Genomic DNA, 20975 nt, shown 5'->3' on the forward strand with positions numbered 1-20975 from the left:
TCCTGAACTGGCCAGCTGTGGGGGCCGGTGGGGGTCCTTTTTAGTAGTCTCCTGAGCTGCCCTCCTCAGCCCCAGGCCTTTCTCAATCACGGCTGCCACACACCGGGTAATCGGCACCTCAGGAGACTGGAACAGGGGCCAGTCGCTGTTGACCATATTGGCCAAAGAGCTCCAGGGCTGTTCCCCCGTGGCCCTATCCCTCAAACAGTGGGCCAGAGTGTGCTCGGGCCCTGAGAGTGTGCCCTTTACTACTGCACGGAGCAAACCCTCTTGGGCAGGAAGGGACCAGGGGCTAGGTTTCCGACTTCTGAGGAGGGTGGCTTGGGATCCCCACCGGCCTCCACAGCTGGCTAGTGGGACCCGGGATGGGACGGCTGGCCATATGGCGGGAGTTAAGGAAGCGGGGTTTTCCTATGGATGAGCTGGATGGACTGCCCACAAATATCTTGAAGCTGTTCACTCGGGAAGGTAGACCAATGGCCCCACCCACCACAGAGCAGGGAAACTAGAAGGGGCATCCGGCAGGCCCGGCCAATGGACAGTGGCCGTGGCCCTCTTGCTGCCCTGGTGCTGCCCGCATAGACTGTCCTCGTGAATGATCATCAGGAAGTCTCCTTTCTGGGAGACACCAGGGCCCAGATATCTACGATTAGAAGGGATGCTTGGCTAAGGGGCCAACCGTCAATGACGGGAAACATTTCCACAGCTGGGATCACTGGGAAACGGCAGAGCCTCCCCATTGCCCAAGCCAAATTAGTCCTGGCCAGTGGCCGAGAAAAGCCCCGGCATAGGCCCGTGGTTCTCTTCTTATCTTTCTGGCCGTTCATTCTTGGTCTCCTTCACGGGCTCCTCCTTCCCTTCCCATCCCCTAATTGTAGGGGTTCTTCAAGGGTCTGTTTTTGGCCCTCTTCTGATCTCCATCTACACTCACTCCATTGGTGAACTCATTCGCTCTTACATCTTCAACTATCATCTCTGTGCAGATGACACACAAATCTACATCTCTGCCCTTGTCCTCTCCCCCTCCCTTCAGGCTCTTATCTCCTCCTGCCTCCAGGACATCCCCACCTGGATGTTTGCCCACCACCTAAAATTCAACATGTCCAAAACTGAGCTCCTTATCTTCCCTCCCAAGTCCTGTCCTCTCCCTGACTTCCCAATCACTGTAGACAGTACCACCATCCTTCACGTCTCACAGACCTGCAACCTTGGTGTCATCCTTGACTCAGCTCTCTCATTCACCCCACATAACGCCTGCCGGTCTCACCTTTACAATATCTCCAACATCCACCCTCCATCCAAACGGCTATCATATTGGGACAAGCTCTCATAATATCCCGGTGGGATTATTGTGTCAGCCTTCTCTCTGATCTCCCTTCCTCCTTTCTCTCCTTGCTCCAGTCAGTTCTTCATTCTGCTGCCCGGATCATCTTCCTACGAAATGCTCTGGGCCTGTCACTCTCCTCCTTAAAAACCTCCAGTGGTTTCCTATCAACCTCTGCACGGAACAAAAACTCCTCACTCCTGGCTTTAGGGCTTTCCATCACTTTGCCCCCTCCTACCTCATCTCCCATCTCTCTTTCTACTGCCCACCCCGCATGCTCCACTCCTCTGCCGCTCACCTCCTTACGTCCCCCATTCACGCCTATCCCACCGTCGACCTCTGACCCATGTCCTACCACTGTCCTGGAATGTCCTCCATCCTTACCTCGCCAAACTAACTCTCTTCCCCTCTTCAAGGCCCTACTGAGAGCTCACCTCCTCCAAGAGGCCTTCCAGACTGAGCTTCACCTTTTTCTCTGCTCCCTCTGCTCCCTCTCTGCTCCCCCTCCAGCCTATGCTCCCTCCCCCTTCCCCCCTTCACCTCCCCTCAGCTAAACCTCCTTTCCTTCCCTCTGCTCCTCCCCCTCTCTCTTCTCCCCCTCACACTGTGCTCATTTGTATATTTTTGTTGCCCTATTTATTTTGTTAATGAGGTGTACATCCCCTTGATTCTGTTTATCATGATTATGTTGTCTTTTTGTCCATCTGTCTCCCCGATTAGACTGTAAACCCATCATTGGGCAGGGATTGTCTCTATCTGTTGCTGTATTGTACATGCTAATTTGCTTAGTACAGTGCTCTGCACATGGTAAGCGCTCAATAAATACTATTGAATGAATGAATGAATCTATAATTCTATTTATATTGATGCTCTTGAGGCCTGTCTGCTTGTTTTGTTTGGTTGTCTATCTCCTCCCTTCTAGACTGTGAGCCTGTTGTTGGGTAGGGATGGTCTCTGCTGCCAAATTGTACTTTCTAAGCTCTTAGTACAGTACTCTGCACACAGTAAGCACTCAATACATACGAGTGAATGAATGAACGGATTCCATCTAGGCCCACTGAACAAAGCTTTGCTGATATTTCTATTGGATGTGAACCAGAATCTATTAAGAGAAGCTGACCTCATCCTTCAGATGTAACTACTCTGGTGAGAGAGTTGCCTTCCCAACAAATCTATTTCTGAGGCCAATACTTCATTGTGAGGGTGGGGGGCGGGTGGTTAAACAGGGTGACGCCTTAGAGGGGATACAGATTGGAAAGGACAGTTATGAAAGCTGTCATTTTGGGTCTTTCTAGCACTCAGGTCATGTCAGATAGCTGGAATGAAAGAGTTGGGGAGTTCAAGCCAGACAGCTGTTGGAGGTTGGGGGTGAGCATCACCTTCATTATTTTTCACTAATGACTTTATCATTGCTGTAATTTTTCACTGTTTCACTAGGAAAATGGGTTGGCCTGGTGGAAAGGGTACAAGCTTAGGAGTCAAATGATGTGGTTTGTAATTCTGGCTCTGCTACTTGCTTGCTGTGTGACCTTGGACAAGTCACTTAACTTCTATGTGTCTCTGTTTCTTCAACTGTAAAATAGAGTTCAAAGCCTGATCTCCCTCTTACTTAGACCATGAGCCCCATGTGGGACAGGGGCTGTGTCTGACCTGATTAACTTGTATCTACCCCATCACTTAAAACAGTGCTTGACACTGCTTAACAAATATACATAGAATCAATAATAAATGATTAGGCAGTCCTTGTCTTAAGTGCTTTTCACAGTTCAAAAGGGAGGGAGAAAAGAAGAGAAAACAGAAACTGTGAATTGCTCAACACAAGTAGGCATGTTTCAGAACCAGTACTAGGACCCTGATATCCTGACTCTAAATCACATTTGCTTTCCACTAATCATTTTGCTTCCTGAACACCTCATTCTACAGATGCTGTGGCAGATTTCAGGCCCATGAGGACATAGGGATTGTACTCAGTCTAGAGTCAGTGAAACTGGTTTTTGGAGACCCGGAGCTGGTGGAGCTCCTTTATCCACTCAGCCGGAGCTTGGACACAGAGCCTGCAACACAGAGCCTGCAACACAGAGAGAACTACTTTTCTCAATTTGCCTTACTCGAAGCCCAAGCCATGGAAAGTTTCAAACTAAGGACAAAGTGAAGACAAAACAAAAAGTTCAAACCTGTTGGGTATTTAGAGATTTCTACACCACTATCTCCAAGGGAACACGGGTGTATTCATTCATTCAATATTATTTATTGAGTGCTTACTATGTGCAGAGCAATGTACTAAGTGCTTGGAATGTACAAATCGGATAGATAGAGACAGTCCGCCCTTTGATGGGCTTACAGTCTAATCGGGGGAGACAGACAGACAAAAACAATGGCAATAAATAGAATCAAGGGGATAAACATCTCATTAAACAATAGCAAATAAATACAATCAAGGTGATGTACATCTCATTAACAAAATAAATAGGGTAATGAAAATATATACAGTTGAGCGGACGAGTACAGTGCTGAGGGGAAGGGGAAGGGAAAGGGGGAGGAGCAGAAGGAAAGGGGGAAAAGAGGGCTTAGCTGAGGAGAGGAGTGGGGGTAGAGGGGAAGCAGAGGGAGCAGAGGGAAAAGGAGCTCAGTCTGGGAAGGCGTCTTGGAGGAAGTGAGCTTTAAATATGGTTTTGAAAGGGGAAAAGAATTAGTTGGGCAGAGGTGAGGAGGGAGGGCATTCCAGGACCGCGGGAGGACGTGGCCCGGGTCGATGGTGGATAGGTGAAAATGGGGATGGTGAGGAGGTGGGTGGCAGAAGAGCAGAGTGTGGGGTGGGCAGTAGAAAGAGAGAAGGGAGGAAGTAGGAGGGGGCAAGGTGATAGAGAGTCTTGAGCCTAGAGTGAGAAGTTTTTGTTTCGTGCGGAGGTCGATAGGCAACCACTGGAGGTTTTTAAGAAGAGGAGTGGCATGCCCAGAGCGTTTCTGCAGGAAGATGAGCCAGGCAGTGGAGTGAAGAATAGACTGGAGCGGGGATAGAGAGGAGGAAGGGAGATCAGAGAGAAGGCTGACACAATAATCCAGCCAGGATATTATGAGAGCCTGTACCAGTAAGATAGCCGTTTGGGTGGAGAGGAAAGGGCGGATCTTGGACACTATAAAGGTGAGTCTACCTATTTTTCTGAGTTATGTAATGTCTGTACTCTCATAGTTCTTCGTCAATGCTTCCTCTGCCCTTCTCACCCCCAAACTCTGCCCAGGAAGTTGCAAATGAGTTTGTTGATGACTGATGATGCTCTAGGAATTACAAAACAAATGACGATAATAACAATAACAATAATAATGGTATTTGTTAAGCCTTACTACGTGCCAAACACTGTTCTAAGCACTGGTGAAGATACACGGTAATCAGGTTTCCCACGTGAGGCTCACAGTCTTAATCCCCATTTTACAGACTAGTTAACTGAGGCACAGAGAAGTTAAGTGGCTTGCCCCAGCTCACACAGCAGACAAGTGGTGGAGACGGGATTAGAACCACGTCCTCTGACTCCCGAGCCCATGTTCTTTCCCCTGAGCCAAGCAGAGTCGCAAACACAGCCAATGCCTAATATCACATATTTCAGGTCTAGCAATCAGTCAGTCATATTTATTCCCTGTGAGTTGGCAGGGAATGTGTCTATTATACTGTTATATCAGACACGCTATATACTGTATTCTCCCAAGTGCTTAATACAATATTTTGGATCCAGTAAGCACTTAATAAATATGACTGATTGATTGGCAAGCACTGTACTAAATACTTGGGAAAGTGACAAAAATTGGGAGAGTGCAATATAATACGGTTGGTAACACATTTCCTGCCCACAGTGAGTTACAGTCTAGACAGCGATATAGGCATTATTATAAATAAAATATTTTGGCTATATACATAAGCACTGTGGGGCTGAGGGAGGGGCGAATAAAGAGTGAAAACCCAAGTCCTAAGGTGACACAGGAAGGAGTGGAAGAAGAGGAAATGAGGGTTTAGTTCTTGAAGGAGGTGTGTTTTTAATAAGCCTTGGAAGATGGGAAGAGTGGAAATCTGTCAAATATGAAGAGGGAGGGTATTCCGGGTCAGCGCAGGAGAGGGCATCAGCAAGACAGATGAGATCAAGGTACAGTCAGTAAGTTGGCATTAGAGGAGCAAGGTGTGCAAGCCTTTGCCTTGCAGGTTTGGCCCCAAATTCTTTTGTTTCAGTTTGGGTCCTGCAGCCTTTGCCTTGAATGTCTGGACCCAAACCCTTTTGGTACCAGCTTGGCACCCTCATCATCTGCCTTGCAGGTAATGCCCTGAACCCATTTGGTACCAGTTTGGGCCCAGCATCCTTTGCCTTGCAGGTTTGGCCTAAACCCTTTTGTTTAGTTTGAACCCCACAGTTTTTCCTTGCAGGTTTTGCCCCTAACGCTTTCCCTTCCACTTTGGTTCCGCAGCCCTTGCCTTGTAGGAGGGCCCAGAATGCTTTTGGTTTCAGTTTGGGCACCCTAGAGTTTGACTTACAGGTTTGGCCCCGTACCCATTTCGTTTCAGTTTGGGTCCTGCTGCCATTGCCTTGATGGTCTGGACCTGAACCCTTCTCATTCTAGTTTGATATTCCCAGCCTTTGTCCCCCCTGCATTTGCCTTGCCAGCCTGGCCCCGAGCCTTCTCTTTTGAGTTTTGGGTCCCTAGCCTTTGCCTTCCAGTTTTGGCCCCCCAGCCTTTGCCTTGCCGGTCTGTCCCTGAACACTTCCTGTTCCAGTTTGGGGCCCCCAGCCTTTGCCTTAAAGGCCTGGCCCCAAACTCTTCTCCTTCCAGTTTTGGCCCCCGATCTTTTCTTTTCAGACCCGGCCCGAACCCGTCTCATTCTAGTGTGGGCCCCCAAATCTTTGTCTTCTAGTATCGCCCCCTTGCATTTGCCTTGCAAGCCTGGCCCCGAACCATTCTACTACCAGTTTTGGCCCCTTAGCCTTTGCCTTCCAGTTTTTGTCTCCCAGCCTTTGCCTGGCTGGCCTGTCCCCAGACCCTTTCCCATTCTAGTTTGGGCCCCAGCTTTTGTCTTCCAGTTTCGCCCCGCAAGGCTTTGCTTTGCAGGTCTGGCCCCAAACCCTTCTAGTTCCAGTTTTGGCCTCCCAGCTTTTGCCTTCCAGTTTTGGCTCCCCAACCTTTGCCTTGCAGGTCTTACCCCAACAGGTTCTCATTCCAATTTGGACACCCCAGGCTTTGCCTTAAAGGGCTGGCCCCGAATGTTTCTCATTGCAGTTTTGGCCCCCAGCCTTTGCCTTCCAGCTTTGGCCCTCCATGCTTTACCTTCCAGTTTAGGCCCCCCAGGCTTTACCTTGCAGGCCCGGCCCTGAACTCTTCTCATTCCAGTTTGGACCCCCTGCCTTTGTCTTCCAGTTTTTTCCCCCAACCCTTTCCTTGCCTGCCTGGCCCTGAACCCTCGTTCCATGTTGGGTCCCCAGACTTTGCCTTCCAGTTTTGCCCCCACCCAGCCTTTGCCTTCCAGGCTTGGCCCCGAAACTTTCTCTTTCCAATTTTTGTCCCCAAGCCTCGCCTTGCAGGCCCAGCCCTGAACCGTTCTCGTTCCACTTTAGGCTCCCCAGCTTTTGCCTTACAGCTTTGCCCCCCGAGCCTTGCCTTGCAAGCCTGACCCCGAACCCTCTTGTTCCAGTTTTGAACACCCAGCCTTTGCCTTTCTGGCCGGCCCCAAAACCTTCTCATTGTAGTTATGCCCTCCCCCAAGCCTTTACCTTCCAGTTTTGGCCCCAGCCTTTACCTTGCAGGCCTGGCCCTAAACCCTTCTTGTTCCAGATAGGGCTCCCCAGCTTTTGTCTTGTGGACCTGGTACCGAACCCTTCTCCTTCTGGTTTGGATCCCCCAACCTTTCCCTTTCAGACTTGGCTCATACCCTTCTCGTTGCAGTTTGAGCTTCCCAGCCTTTGCCTTCCAGTTTGTCCCCCCACCCCTACCCCAGCCTTCGCCTTGCAGTCCTGGCCGCGAACTCTTCTCGTTCCAGTTTTGGCCCCCCAGCCTTTGCCTTGCTGTCCTGGCCCCAAAACCTTCTCGCTGCAATTTTGACCTCCCAGCTTTTATTCCAGTTTTGCTTCCCCAGCCTTTGCCTTTCAGGACTGGCCCTGAACCCTTCTCATTCCAGGTTTGGCCCCCCAGCCTTTGCCTTCTAGTTTTGGCCCCATAGCCTTTGCCTTGCAAGACTGGCCCCGAACCCTTCTCGATCAAGTTTTGTACCCTCAGCTTTTGCCTAGAATGCCAGGTCCTGAACCCTTCTTGCTCCGGTTTTGTCCACCCAGTCTTTGCCTTGCAGGCCTGTCCACGAACATTTCTTGGTCCGGTTTTGGCCCCCCAGCCTTTGCCTTCCTGTTTTGGCCACCCAGCCTTTGCCTTGCAGGTGTGGCCCAGGACTCTTCTCCTTCCAGTTTTGGCCCCAATCTTTTTCCTTTCAGGCCTGGCCGTGAACCCTTCTCGTTCCAGTTTTGGAGCCCCAGGCTTTGTTATTCAGGCCTGGCGCCAAACCCGTTTCATTCTAGTGTGGTCCCCTAAGCCTTTGTCTTCTAGTATCGCCCCCCTTGCATTGGCCTTGCAAGCCTGGCCTCGAACCGTTCTACTTCCAGTTTTGGCCCCTAGCCTTTGCCTTCCGGTTTTTGTCCCCCAGTCTTTGCCTGGCTGGCCTGTCCCTGAACCCTTCTCGTTCCAGTTTGGGCCCCCAGCCTTTGCCTTACAGGCCTGACCTGAACCCTTTTCATTCCAGTTGGGCAACCCAGCCTTGGCCTTGCAGGCCTGGCCCCGAACACTTCTGATTCTATTTGGGCCCCCCAGCCTTTGTCTTCCAGTTTCTCCCTCCTTGCATTTGCCTTGCAAGCCTGGCCCTGAACGTTTCTCTTTCCAATTTTGGCCTCCCAGCTTTTGTCTTCGAGTTTGGAACCCCCAATCTTCGCATGGCTGGCCTGTGGCCGAACCATTCTTGTTCCAATTTGTGCTCCCAAGCCTATGCTTTACAGGTCTGGCCCCAAACCCTTCTCATTCCAGTTTGGGCTCCCCAGCCTTTGCCTTCCAGTTTTGGACCCCAAACATTGCCTTGCAGCCCTCATCCGGAACCCTTCTCTTTCCACTTTTGGCCTCCCTGGGTTTGCCTTGCAGGCCTGGCCCTGAACCCTTCTCATTGCAGTTTTGGTCCCTCAGCCTTTGCCTTGCAGGCGTGGCCCTGAAACCTTCTCGTTCCTGTTTGGGACCCCACTCTTTACTTTACTGGCCTGGCCCTGAAGCCTTCGCATTCCAATTTTGGCCCCAGCTTTGCCTCCAGTATTGACCACCCAGCCTTTGCCTTCCAGTTTTGACCACCCAGCCTTTGCTTTGCAGCCTGACCCTGAACCCTTTCTCATTCCAGTTTTGGCCTCCCAGGTTTTGACTTCTAGTTTGGGCTCCTCAACCTTTGCTCTTACCATGCCTTGCCCTGGTTCTCCTTCCAATTTGGACACCCCAGCCTTTGCCTTAAAGGGCTGGCCCTGAAGCTTTCTCATTGCAGTTTTGCCCCCCCAACCTTGCCTTCCAGTTTGGCCCTCCCAGCTTTGCCTTGCACGCCTGCCGCTAAACGCTTCTCCGTTTCCAGTTTGGGCCTCAAGCCTCTACCCTGCCATGCCTTGCCTGGAACCCTTCTCATTCCAGTTTGATCCCGAGCCTTTGTCTTCCAGTTTGGGCCTCCCAGCATTTGACTTGCAGTCATGGCACTGAAGCCTTCTGGGTTCCAGTTTGGGCCCCCCAAACTATACCTTCCAATTTCCCCCCCAGCCTTTACCAAACCTACAAGGCAAAGTTTGCGGGACCCAAACTGGAACTAAAAGTGGTCGGGGCCAAACCGGCAAGTAAAGGATGATAATTGGGTACCAAAAGAGTTTATGGCTAAACCAGCAAGGCTAAGCCTGCAGGGCCCAAACCTGAAGGAAAAGGGCTCAGGGCTAAACGTACAAGGCAAACTCTAGGGTGCCCAAACTGGAACCAAAAGTGTTTGGAGCCAAACCTGCAAGGCAAATACTGCAGGGCCCAAACTGTAACCAAAATGCTTCTGCGCCAAACCTGCAAGGCAAAGGCTGTGGGACTGAAACTGGAACCAAAGGCTCAGTTGGGCCCAACCTGAAAGTGAAATGCTGCAGGACCCAAACTGAAAAGAAATGGGTTTAGGGCCAAACCTGAAAGGGAAAGTCTGCAAGGCTGAAACTGTAACCCAAAGGTTTTAGGGCCAAACCTGCAAGGCAAACGCTGTGGGACCGAAACTGGAAGAATAATAATAATAATAATGATAATGAGGTATTTGTTAAGCGCTTACTATGTGCCGAGCACTGTTCTAAGCGCTGGTAGACACAGGGAATCAGGCTGTCCCACGGGGCTCACAGTCTTAATCCCCATTTTACAGATGAGGTAACTGAGGCACAGAGAAGTTAAGTGACTTGCCCACAGTCATACAGCTGACAAGTGCCTGAAAAAGGTCTGGGACCAAACCTGAAAGACAAAGGCTGCCTGGCCCAAACTGGAATGAAAAGGTTTCAGGGCCAAATCTGCAAGGCAAAGTCTGCAGAGCCCAGTCTGAACAAAAAGTGTTCATAGCCCAACGTGCAAGGAAAACTTTAGGGGCCCAAACTGAACAAGAAAGGTTCGGGCCCAACCCACAAAGGAATGTATGGGGACCCAAAGTAGAATGAACAGGGTTAGGGCCAAACCTGCTAGGGAAAGCTGCAGGGCCCAAACTGGAATGAAAAGGGTTCAGGCTCAAACCTACAAGGCAAAGGCTGGGGACACAAACTAGAAGCAATAGGGTTTGGCAACCTGCAGGCAAACTGGGGGGACGAAAGTGTACCAAAAGCGTTCAGGTCCAACCTGCAAGGCAAAGCTGCAGGAACCAAAGTGAAACAAAATGGGTTCGGGAACAAACCATAAGGCAAAGCTATGTGCAAAGGAACGAAATGGGTTCAGGGCCAAACCACAAGGCAAAGGCTTGCGGAACCAAACTGGAACCAAAAGGTTTCCGGGCCAAATTATAAGGCAAGTTGTGCGGGACCCAAAATGCAGCAAATAATAACGTCCGGGGCCAAAACTGCAAGGCAAGTCTGCCTGGCCCAAATGGAATGAGAGGGTTCAGGGCCCAACATGCATGCAAAGTCTTTGGGCCCAAACTGGAAGCAAAAGAGTTTGGGGCCAAAACATGCAAGGCAAAGGCTGTGGGGCCAAAACTTGAACGAAAAGGCTTCGAGGCCAATCCTGCAAGGCAAACTCTGGGGGCCTATATTGGAACTAACGGTGTTGGGAACCAAACCTGCAAGGCAAAGATTGTGGGCCCAAACTGGAACAAATGGATTTGGGCCAACTTGCAAGGCAAAAGCTACAGCTCCAAACTGGAAAAAATAGGGAGGCTTTACCTGTAAGGTAAACTCTGGGGGTGGGTGTGGGGTCAAGCTGCACCAAAAGAATTCGGGTTCAGACCTTCAAGGCAAAGGCTGCAGGACCCAAACTGAAATTAAGGGGTTCAGGGCCAAACCTGCTAGGCAAAGGCTGCGGGTCCAAAACTACAACTAAAAGCTTCCAGGTCCTTCCAGGCCCAACCTGCAAGCCAAGTCTGCAGACCCAAACTGGAAATAAAAGGGTTCTGAGCAGAACTGCAAGGCAAAGGCTGTGTCCCAAACTAGAACCAAAAGGGTTCAGGGCCAAGCTGCAAGGCAAACACTAGGGTGCCAAAAACTGGAACCAAAAGGCTTTGGGGCCAAGCCTGCAATGCAAAAATGTGGGGCCAAACTCCTTGGTGAACCCATTCGCTCCATTGCTTCAACTATCATCGCTATGCAGATGACACCCAATCTACATCTCCCCCTGTTCTCTCCTCTTTCCTTCAGGTCGTATCTCTCCTGTCTCCAGGACGTCTCCACCTGGAAGTCTGCCTGCTACCTAAAACTCAACCTGTCCAAAACTGAGCTCTTATCTTCCTCCAAACCCTGTCCTTCCCTAACTTCCCTGTCACTGTGGATGACACGACCATCCTTCCCCTCTCACAGGCCCGCAACCTTGGTGTCATCCTGACAGAGCTCTCTCTTTCACCGCACATATACAATCTGTCACAATGCCTGCCTGTCTCACCTTTACATATCGCCAAGATCTGCCTTTCCTCTCCATCCAAACGACTATCGTGATGGTACAAGCTCTCATAATATCCTGACTGGATTATTCTGAGAAGCAGTGTGGCTCAGCGGAAAGAGCCCGGGCTTGGGAGTCAGAGGTTATGGATTTGAATCTTGGCTCTGCCACTTGTCAGCTGTGTGACTGTAGGTAAGTCACTTAACTTCTCTGAGCCTCAGTTACCTCATCTGCAAATGGGGATGAAGACTGTGAGCCTCACGTGGGACAACCTGATACCTTATATCTACCCAGGGCTTAGAACAGTGCTCTGCACATAGTAAGCACTTAACAAATACATTATTATTATTAATTATTATTATTATTGTCAGCCTTCTCTCTGATCTCCTTCTTCCTGGCTCTCTTCACTCCAGTCTATTCTTCATTCTGCTGCCGGATCATCTTCTTACAGAAATGCTCTGGGCATGTCACTCCCATCCTTAAAACCTCCAGTGGTTGTCTATCAACATCCACACGAAACAAAAACTCCTCACTCTTGGCTTCAAAGCTCTCCATCACGTTGCCTCCTCCTACTCACCTCCCTTTTTTCTTTCTACTGCCCTATCTAAACACTCCGCTCCTTGCTGCTCACCTCCTCATTGTCCCAAATTCATGCCTATCCTGCTGTTGACCCCTGGCCCATGTCCTGGAATGCCCTCCTCCTCATGTCCACGAAACTATCTTTCCCTCTTCAAAGCCTACTGAGAGCTCACCTCCTCCAAGAGGCCTTCCCAGTCTGAGCTCCCCCTTTCCCACTGCTCCTCCCCACTCTCCTTTCCCCTCCCCTTAGCACTGTGTTCATTTGTACATTATTTTTACCCTATTTTTGTTAATGAGGTGTGCACCCTTTGATTCCATTTATCATGACTATGCTGTCTTATTTTTGTTTTGTCCTGTTTTGCTGTCTGTCCCCCGATTAGACTGTGAGCCCATCATTGGGAGGGATTATCTCCATCTGTTGCCAAATTGTACTTCTGAGTGCTTAGTACAGTGCTCTGCACATAGGCTTTGGGGCCAAACCTGCACAGCAACTAGGGGACCCAAACTGGAACAATTGGATTTGTGGCCAAACTTGCAGGACAAACCCGGGGGGGGGGGCAAATTGGTACCAATATGGTTTGGGGCAAAATCTACAAGACAAAGATGAGGGACAAAAACTGAAACGAAATGGGTCTGGGCCAATCCTGCAAGGCAAACTCTAGGGGGGCAAAACTGGAACAAAATTGGTTGAGGGCCATAACTGCAAGGCAAAGCCTGGGTGGGCAAACCTGCAAGGCAAAAGTCTGAGGGGCCCAAACTGGAACCAAAAGTGTTTGGGGCCAAACCTGCAAGGCTAAGACTGTAGGGCCTAAACTGGAACCAAAAGGATTCGGGGCAAACATGCAAGACAATGGCTGTGGGGCTCAAACCTTAATGAAAAGGGTTCGGGGACAAACATGCAAGGCAAAGGCTGTGGGGCCCACAGTAGACCTAAAGGGTTCGGGACCAAACCTACAAGTTAAAGGGTAGGGGGCAAAAATGCAAGGCAAACTCAAGTGGCCCAAACTGTAAGCAAAGGGTTCGGGTTACCCCTGCACAGCAAAGGCTGAGGGTCCTACCCTGGCCAAAAGTGTATGGGGCCAACCTTCAAGGCAAAGGCTGTGGGATATAACTGGAAGCAAAAGAGTTCGGGGCTGAACCTGCATGGCAAAGGCTATGGGCCTAAAGTGGAAGGAAAAGGGTTAGGAACAAAACCTGTAAGGCAAAGACTGTCGGGCCCAAACCTGAACGAAAAGTGTTCAGAACCAAACCTGCAAGGCAAAGTAGGGGGACCCAAATTGTAACGAGAAGGGTTTGGACCCAAATCTGCAAGGAAAGGCTGCAAGCCCCAAACTGAACCAAAAGGGTTCAGGGCCAAACTTGCAAGGGAAAGGCTGCGGGGCCCAAACAGGAACTAAAAAAGTTTGGGGTGAAACTTGTTAGGCAAAGGCCGAGGGCTCAAACTGAATGAAAATGCTTCGGGGCCAAACCAGCAAGGCAAAAGCTAGGTGCCCAAACTGGAACCAAAAGTGTTTGGGACCACACCTGCAAGGCAAAGCCTGTGGGGCCCCACCTGGAACAAAACAAGTTTGGCTCCAAACCTGCAAGGCAAAGGCTGCAGGGCCCAAACTGGAAGGAAATGGTTCAGGGCCAAACCTACAAGGCAAACTCTAGGGGTCCCAAACTGGAACAAGAGGGTTCGGGGCCAAACCTGAAAGGCAAAGGCAGCGGGACTCAAAGTGGAACCAAAAGTGATCTGGGCCCAAACTGCCAAAGGCAAAGTCTGTGGGACCTAAACAGGAATGAAAAGGGTTCCAGGCCAAACCTGCCAGGCAAAGGCTGCAGGCCCAAACCTGAACAAAAAGGGTTCAGGGCCAAACCTGCATGGCGAACTCTATGGGGCCCAAAATGGAACCATAAGAGTTCAGGGCCATACTTGCAAGATAAACTCTGGGGGACCAAACTGGTAACAAAGGGCCAAACCTGCAAGGCAAAGTCTCCAGGACCCAAACGGGGTCGGGGCCAATCCAGCAAGACCATCTTGGAGAGGTGAAACTGGAACGAAAAGCGTTGGGGCCATACCTTCAAGCAAACTCTAGGGGCCCAAACTAGAACCAAAAGGGGTCGGGGCCAAATCTGCAAGGCAAAGGCTGCAGGGTCCAAAGTGGACCCAAATGGGTTCGGGCCAAAGCTCCAAGGCAAACTCTAGGGAGCCCAAACTGTGAACAACATGGTTCGAGGCCAAACCTGCAAGACAAGGCTGCACGACCCAAACTGGTACCAAAAAGTGTTGGGACCTACCTGCAAGGTAAGGCTGCAGGGCCTAAACTGGAACAAAAAGCATTCGGACCAAATCTGCCAGACAAACTCTAGGGTGCTCAAACTGGAACCAAAAGTGTTCAAGGCCAGACCTGCAAAGCAAAGGCTAGGTGGGTGGGCAAACCTGCAAGGCAAAGGCTGCAGGGCCCAAACTGGAACTAAAAAGGTTAGGGGCCAAACCTGCAAGGCAAGCTCTAGGGGGACCAAAGTGGAACCAAAAGCTTAGGTTATCTTAGGCTGGGAAAAGCTTAGGCCAGTGGAAAGGTTAGGCAGGGGAAAAGTTTAGGAAAGGGGAAAATGCTATATCAGGGAAAATTTAGGCTAGGGCAAAAGGTTAGGCGAGGAGAAAGATTAGGCTATGGGAAAAGATTAGGCAAGTTATAAAGTTTATGTTAGGGGAAAGGTTAAGCTAAGGGAAAAGGTTCGGCCATGGAACTTCGGGAAAAGGTTAGGCTAGGTGTAAAAGTTAGGTTATGGGGAAAGCAGGTTAGACTAGCTGTAAGGTTAGTTAGGGAAAAGGTTACGCCAGGGAAAACCTTAGGCCTTGGGAAGAGGTTAGGTCAGGGAACGGATAGGCCAAGGGAAAAAGTTAGACTATGGAAAAGTTTATTCTAGGATAAAGGTTAGGCTAGGGGTCAGGAAAGGGTATGGGAAAAGATTAGGCCATGAGAAGAGGTTAGGCTAGGGGAAAACGTTAGGTTAAAGGAAAGGTTAAGCCGGGGAAAGGTTAGGCTAAGAGAGAAGGTTAGTTTCAGGGAAATGCTTAGACTAGGGGAAAAAGTAGGCTAGGGAAGAGTTAGGCTATGGAAAATGGTTAGGCTAGGGAAAGGTTAGGCCAGGGAATGATTAGGCAAGAGAAAGGTTAGTCTAGGGGGAAAGGGTTAGCCTAGGGGGAAAAGGGTAGCCTAGGGGAAAAGGTCAGGCCGGAGAAAAGTTTAGGCCAGGGGAGAAGGTTAGGCTAGGGGAAAAGGTTAGGCCAAGGAAAAGGTTGGGCTAGGGGAAGTATTAGTTTGGGGAAAACATTAGACTAGGGGAAAAGGTTAGGCAGGGTGAAAAGTAGGTTAGGGCAAAAGGTTAGCAAGGGGAAAAATTAAGGCTAGGGAAAAGACTAGCTGGGGAAAAACGTTAGGCTAGGTGAGATTTTAGGCTATGGGAAATGGTTAAGCTAAGGGAAAATTAGGTCAGAGAAAGGGTAGGCCATGGGCAGAGGTTAGGCCAGGGGAAAGGATAAGCTAAGGGAAAGATTAGGCGAGGGGAAGGTTAGGCTTTGAGAAAAGGTTAGGCTAGGGAAAGACATTAGGCAAAGAGAAAAGTTTAGGCTAGGAGAAAAGGTTAGGATAGCGGAATGGATTAGGTCAGTGTAAATGTTAGGCAAGGAAAAGGATAGGAAAGAGAAAATGTTAGGCTATGGGACAAGGTTAGGTTACAGAAAAGGTTAGGCCGGGGTAAAGCTTATGTCAGGGGAAAAGATTAGGCCAGGTTGAAAGGTTAGGCGAGGGGAAAGTTTAGGCTATGGGAAAAGGTTAGGCAAGGTATAAATTTTAGGTTAGGGGAAAGGGTTTGGCTAGGGTAAAGGCTAAGGCTATGGTAAAAGGTTAGGCTATGGGAAATGGTTAGGCTAGTGGAAAGTTTTAGGGAAGGGGAAAAGGTCAGGCTGGGGAAAATGTTAGGCCATGGGAAAAGGTTAGGCTACAGGTAAAGTTAAGACTAGGGGAAAGTTTAGGCTGGGTAAGGTAAGGCCGGGGAAAAGGTTAGGGGAGGGAAAAGGTTTGTGAGGGGAAAGGTTGGACTACGGGAAAAGGTTATGCTACGGCAGAGATTAGGTTAGGGAAAAGGTTAGACTAGGGAAAACATTAGGCTACAGGAAAAATTTAAGTTATGGGAAAAGTTAGGCTAGGGAAATGGTTAGGCTCAGAAAAAGGTTAGGCTAGGGTGAAGGTTAGCTTAGGGGAAAGGATTAGGCTAGGGGAAAAAGTTTGATCAGGAAGGCTTAGGCCAGGGAAAGAGGTTAGGCTGGGGGAAAAAGTTTGGCCAGGAGAAAAGTTTTGGCTATGGGAAATGGTTAGGTTACGGGAAAGCTTATTATAGAGGAAATGGTTAGAACAGTGGAAAAGGTTAGGGTAGGGGAAAGGATAGGCTAGGTGTATGACCATGAAGGCAAAAGCCGTGGGACCCAAACCTGTAAAGAGAAGTGTTTGGGGCCAGGCCTGGAAGGCAAAGGCATGGGGGCCAGGCCGGCAACTCAAAGGCACAGGGCCCCAACCTGTAATGGGAAGGGTTCGGGGTCAGGTCTGGAAGGCCAAGGCAGGGGGACCCAACCTGGAAAGCAAAGGCAGCGTAGTCCAACCTGCAAGGCAAAGGCAGGGAGGGCTCAACCTGGAACGAGATGGGTTTGGGCCAGGCCATAAAGGCAAAGGCGGGGGGGGGGTGCAACCTCCACGAGAGGGTTTGTGGCCAGGCCTGTAATGCAAAAGATGGGGCAAAGGTGGGAGGAACAAACTGGAAGGCAAAGGAGGAGAGACCAAAGCTAGAAAGCAAAGGCCAGAGGACCAAACTGGTACGAGAAGTACTCGGGGCCAGGACTTGAAGGCAACGGTTGGGGACCCAATCTGGAACGAGAGGTCTTCAGGGCCCCGTCAGGAAAGCAGAGGCGGAGGCACCCAACTGGAACGAGAAGAATTCGGAGCAGGCTGGAAGGAAAAGGCGGGGGTGTTCAACTTTGAAGTAAAGGTTGGGGGGCCAAACCTGGAATGCATAGGGTTCGAGAACAAGTCATTAAGGCAAAGGCTGGGGCCAAAGCAGCAACAAGAAGGCTTCGGGCCAGGCAGCATGGGGGCAGGCAGGCAAGGCATGGTTGTGGGGCAAACCTGGATTGCAAACGCTTCAGAGCCAGTCTGGAATGCAAGGTCGGGGGGGGGGGCGGGAGGAGGGGGCAAACCAGGAACGAGAAGGGGTTCGGGGCCAGGCCTGGAGGGCAAAGGCTGGGGGGCCCATCCTGGAATGAGAAGCCTTCAGGGCCAGGCCTGGAAAGCAAAGGCTGGGGGACCAAACCTGGAATGAAGACTTCAGGGCCAGGCTGGGAAGACAAAGGCAGTGGGGGAGGACACACGTGCAACGCAAAAGCTTTGGGGCCAGTCTGGGAAGGCAAAGGTGGGAGAGCCAAACCTGGAACAGGAAGGCTTTGGGGCCAAGCCTGGAAGGCAAAGGTGGGGGACCAGGCCAGGAACTCAAAGGTGCACTGGCCCAACCTGAAACGGGAAGGGTTTGGGGCCAGGCCTGGAAGGCTAAGGTGGGGGAGTGGGGGCAATTTAGAAAGCAAAGGCGGGGTGGCCCAACCTGCAAGGCAAAGGTGGAGGGGACCAACCTGGAACAAGAAGGGCTCAGGCCCAGGCTGGAAAGGCAAAAGCCAGGGGGCCCAACCTCAAACGAGAAAGATTTGGGGCCAGGCCTGGGAGGCAAAGGTGGGGGGCCAGACCGGGAAGGTAAGAGTTCGTCGGGGGGGGCGTGGCAAACCTGGAATGAGAAGGGTTCGGGGTTAGGCCTGGAAGGCAAAAAGTCGGGGGAACAAACTGGAAAGCAAAGGCTGGGGGGCCAAAGCTAGAAAGCAAAGGCAGGGGAACCCAACCTGGTATGAAAAGGGTTCGGGACCAGGCCTGGAAGGCAAAGGGAGGGGGAGACCAACCTGGAAAGAGTAGGCTTCAGGGCCAGTCCTGGAAGGCGAAGGAGCAGCGACCCAAACTGGAATGAGAAGGGTTCGGGGCCAGACCTGGAAGGCATAGGTGGGGGGCCCAAACTGGAACAAGAAGGGTTCGGGGCCAGGCCTGGAAATCAAAGGTGGGGAGGGGCCCAACCAGAAATGAGAAGCGTTCGGGACAAAGCCGGGAAGTCAAAGGCTGGAGGGCCCAACCTGGAATGAGAAGCATTGGGGGCCAGGGCTTGAAAGAAAAGGAGGGCGGCTCCAACCTGGAAGGCAAAGGCTGGGGGACCCAACCTGGAACAAGAAGGTTTTGGGGCCAGGCCAGGAAGGCATAGGTTAGGCAAGATGTAAAGTTTAGGTTAGGGGATATGTTAGGCTAGGGAAAGGGATAGGCCAAGGGAAAAGGTTAGGCCATGATAAAAGTTAAAGTTGGGGAATAGATTATTCTAAGGGAAAAGGTTAGGCCAGAGGGAAAGGTAAGCCTCTGGGAAAAGGTTAGGTTAGGTGTAAAGGTTAGGTTAGGGGAAAAGCAGGTTAGGCTAGGTATAAAGATTAGGTTCAGGGAAAAGCTTAGGCTAGGGGATAGGGTTAGGCTAGGGTAAAAGGTTAGGCTAGGGGAAAAGATTAGGCTAGGGGAAAAGGTTAGAATAGGGGAAAAGATTAGGCTGGAGAAAAGGTTAGGCCAGGCAGTAGATTAGGCTGGGGGAAAAGGTTAGGGTAGGGGAAAAGCTTAGGCCAGGAAAAAAGGTTAGGCCAGGGAAAAGGTTAGGCCAGGGGAAAAGGTTAGGTTGGGGAAAAGCTTAGGCCAGGAAAAAAGGTTAGGCCAGGGAAAAGGAAAGTCCAGGGGAAAAGCTTAGGCTAGGGGAAAAGGTTAGGCCGGGGGAAAGGTTAGGCTGTGGCAAAATGGTTGGTCTGGGGAAACAGGTTAGGTCAGGGAAAAGGTTAGGCCATGGAAAATTGTTAGGCTAGGGGAAAAGGTTACAATAGGGTAAAAGGTTTGATTAGGTGAAAACGTTAGGCGAGGGAGAAAATTAGGCCAGGGAGAAAGTTAGACTAGGGGAAAAGGTTAGTCTCGGGGAAATGCTTAGGCAAGGGGATAACGTTAGGCTAGGGAAAAAGTTCGACTATAGGTAATGGTTAAGCTAAGGGAAAAGCTTAGTCGAGGGGAAAGATTAGGCTAGGGGAAATGTTTAGGCTAGGGGAAAAAATTACGCTAGGGGAAAAGGTTAGGCTAGGGAGAAGGTTAGGCTAGGGGAAAAGCTTAGGCCAGCGGGCAAAGGTTAGGGCAGGGGAAAATGTTACATCAGGGAAAATGTTATGCTAGGACAAACGGTTAGGCAAGGGGAAAGGTTAGGTGAGGGGAAAGATTAGGCTACAGGAACAGGTTAAGCAAGTTGTAAAGTAGGGAAAAGTTTCGGCTAGGGGGAAAGGATAGACAGTGGGGACAGTTTAATTTGGGGAATAGGTTATGCTAAGAGAAAATGTTAGGCCAGGGGGAAAGGCTAAGCCAGTGGGAAAGGTTAGGCCAGGGGGAAAGGTAAGCCTTTGGGGAAAGGTTAGGCTAGGTGTAAAGGTTAGGTTAGGGGAAACGCAGCTAAGGCTAGCTGTAATGGTTATGTTAGGGGAAAAGCTTAGGCTAGAGGAAAGCGTTAGGCTAGGATAAAAGGTTAGGCTCAGGGAAAAGATTAGGCCTTGGGAAAAGGTTAGGCTCAGGGAAAAGGTTAGGGTAGGGGAAAAGGTTAGGCTAGGGGTCAGGTTAAGCCAGGGGAAAGTTTAGGCTATGGGGAAAGGTTAGGTTAGGTGTAAAGGTTTGGTTAGGGGAAAGGTTAAGACTAAGGAAAAAGGTTAGGGTAGGGGAAAAGGCTATGTTAGGCAAAAAGGTTAAGCGAGGGGAAAATATTAGGCGATAGGGTAAGTTTAAGCCGGAAAAACGTTATGTCACTGGAAAAGGATAGGCTAGGAGAAAAGGTTAGGGCAGGGGATAGATTAGGCTTGGGGTAAAGGTTAGGTTAGGGGAAAACCTTAGGCTGGGGAAAGGGTTAGGCTAGGGGAAAAGGTTAGGCTAAGGGAAAACATTAGGTTAAGGAAAAAGGTAAGGCTAGGGGGAATATTTAGGCTAGGTGAAAAGCTAAGGCTAGGGGAAAAGAATAAGCCAGGGGAAAAGGTTAGGCTAGGGAAAATGTTAGGCCAGGGAGAAGGTTAGGCTAGCAGAAAATGCTAGGCTAGGGGAAAAGTTAAGGCTAGGGAAAAGGTTAGGGAAGCGGAAAAGGTTATTTATCCATTCATTCATTCATTAGTATTTATTGAGCACTTACTATATGCAGAGCACTGTACTAAGTGCTTGGAATGTACTATTAGGCCACAGATAGAGACAATCCCTGCCCAATGATGGGCTCATAGTCTAATCGAGGGAGACAGACAGCAGAACAAAACAGAACTGAACAAAAACAAGACAACCTTATCACAATAAATAGAATCAAGGGGATGTTCACCTCATTAACAAAATAAATAGGGTAATGAATAATATTTACAAATGAGCACAGTGCTGAGGGGAGGGGGAGGAGCGGAGAGTGGAGGGGAGCAGAGGAAAAAAGGGGACTCAGTCTGGGAAGGTCTCTTAGAGGAGGTAAGCTCTCAGTAGGGCTTTGAAGAGGGGAAGCCAAGAATGAGGAGTTTTTGTTTCGTGCGGAGGTTGATAGGCAAACACTGGAAGTTTTTAAGGAGGGGAGTGACATGCCCAGAGCGTATCTGTAGGAAGATGATCCGGGCAGAAGAATAGACTGGACTGGGGACAGATAGGAGGATTGTAAAGGTGAAACCAGCAGGTGTTGGTGATGGATTAGATGTGTGGGTTGAATGAGAGGGTTAAGTCAAGGATGACACCAAGGTTTGCAGGCCTATGAGATGGGAGGATGGTCGCACCATCCACAGAGACAGGGTAGTCAG

Source organism: Ornithorhynchus anatinus, chromosome 12, assembly GCF_004115215.2.
Source record: "Ornithorhynchus anatinus isolate Pmale09 chromosome 12, mOrnAna1.pri.v4, whole genome shotgun sequence".
Lineage (NCBI taxonomy): Eukaryota > Metazoa > Chordata > Mammalia > Monotremata > Ornithorhynchidae > Ornithorhynchus > Ornithorhynchus anatinus.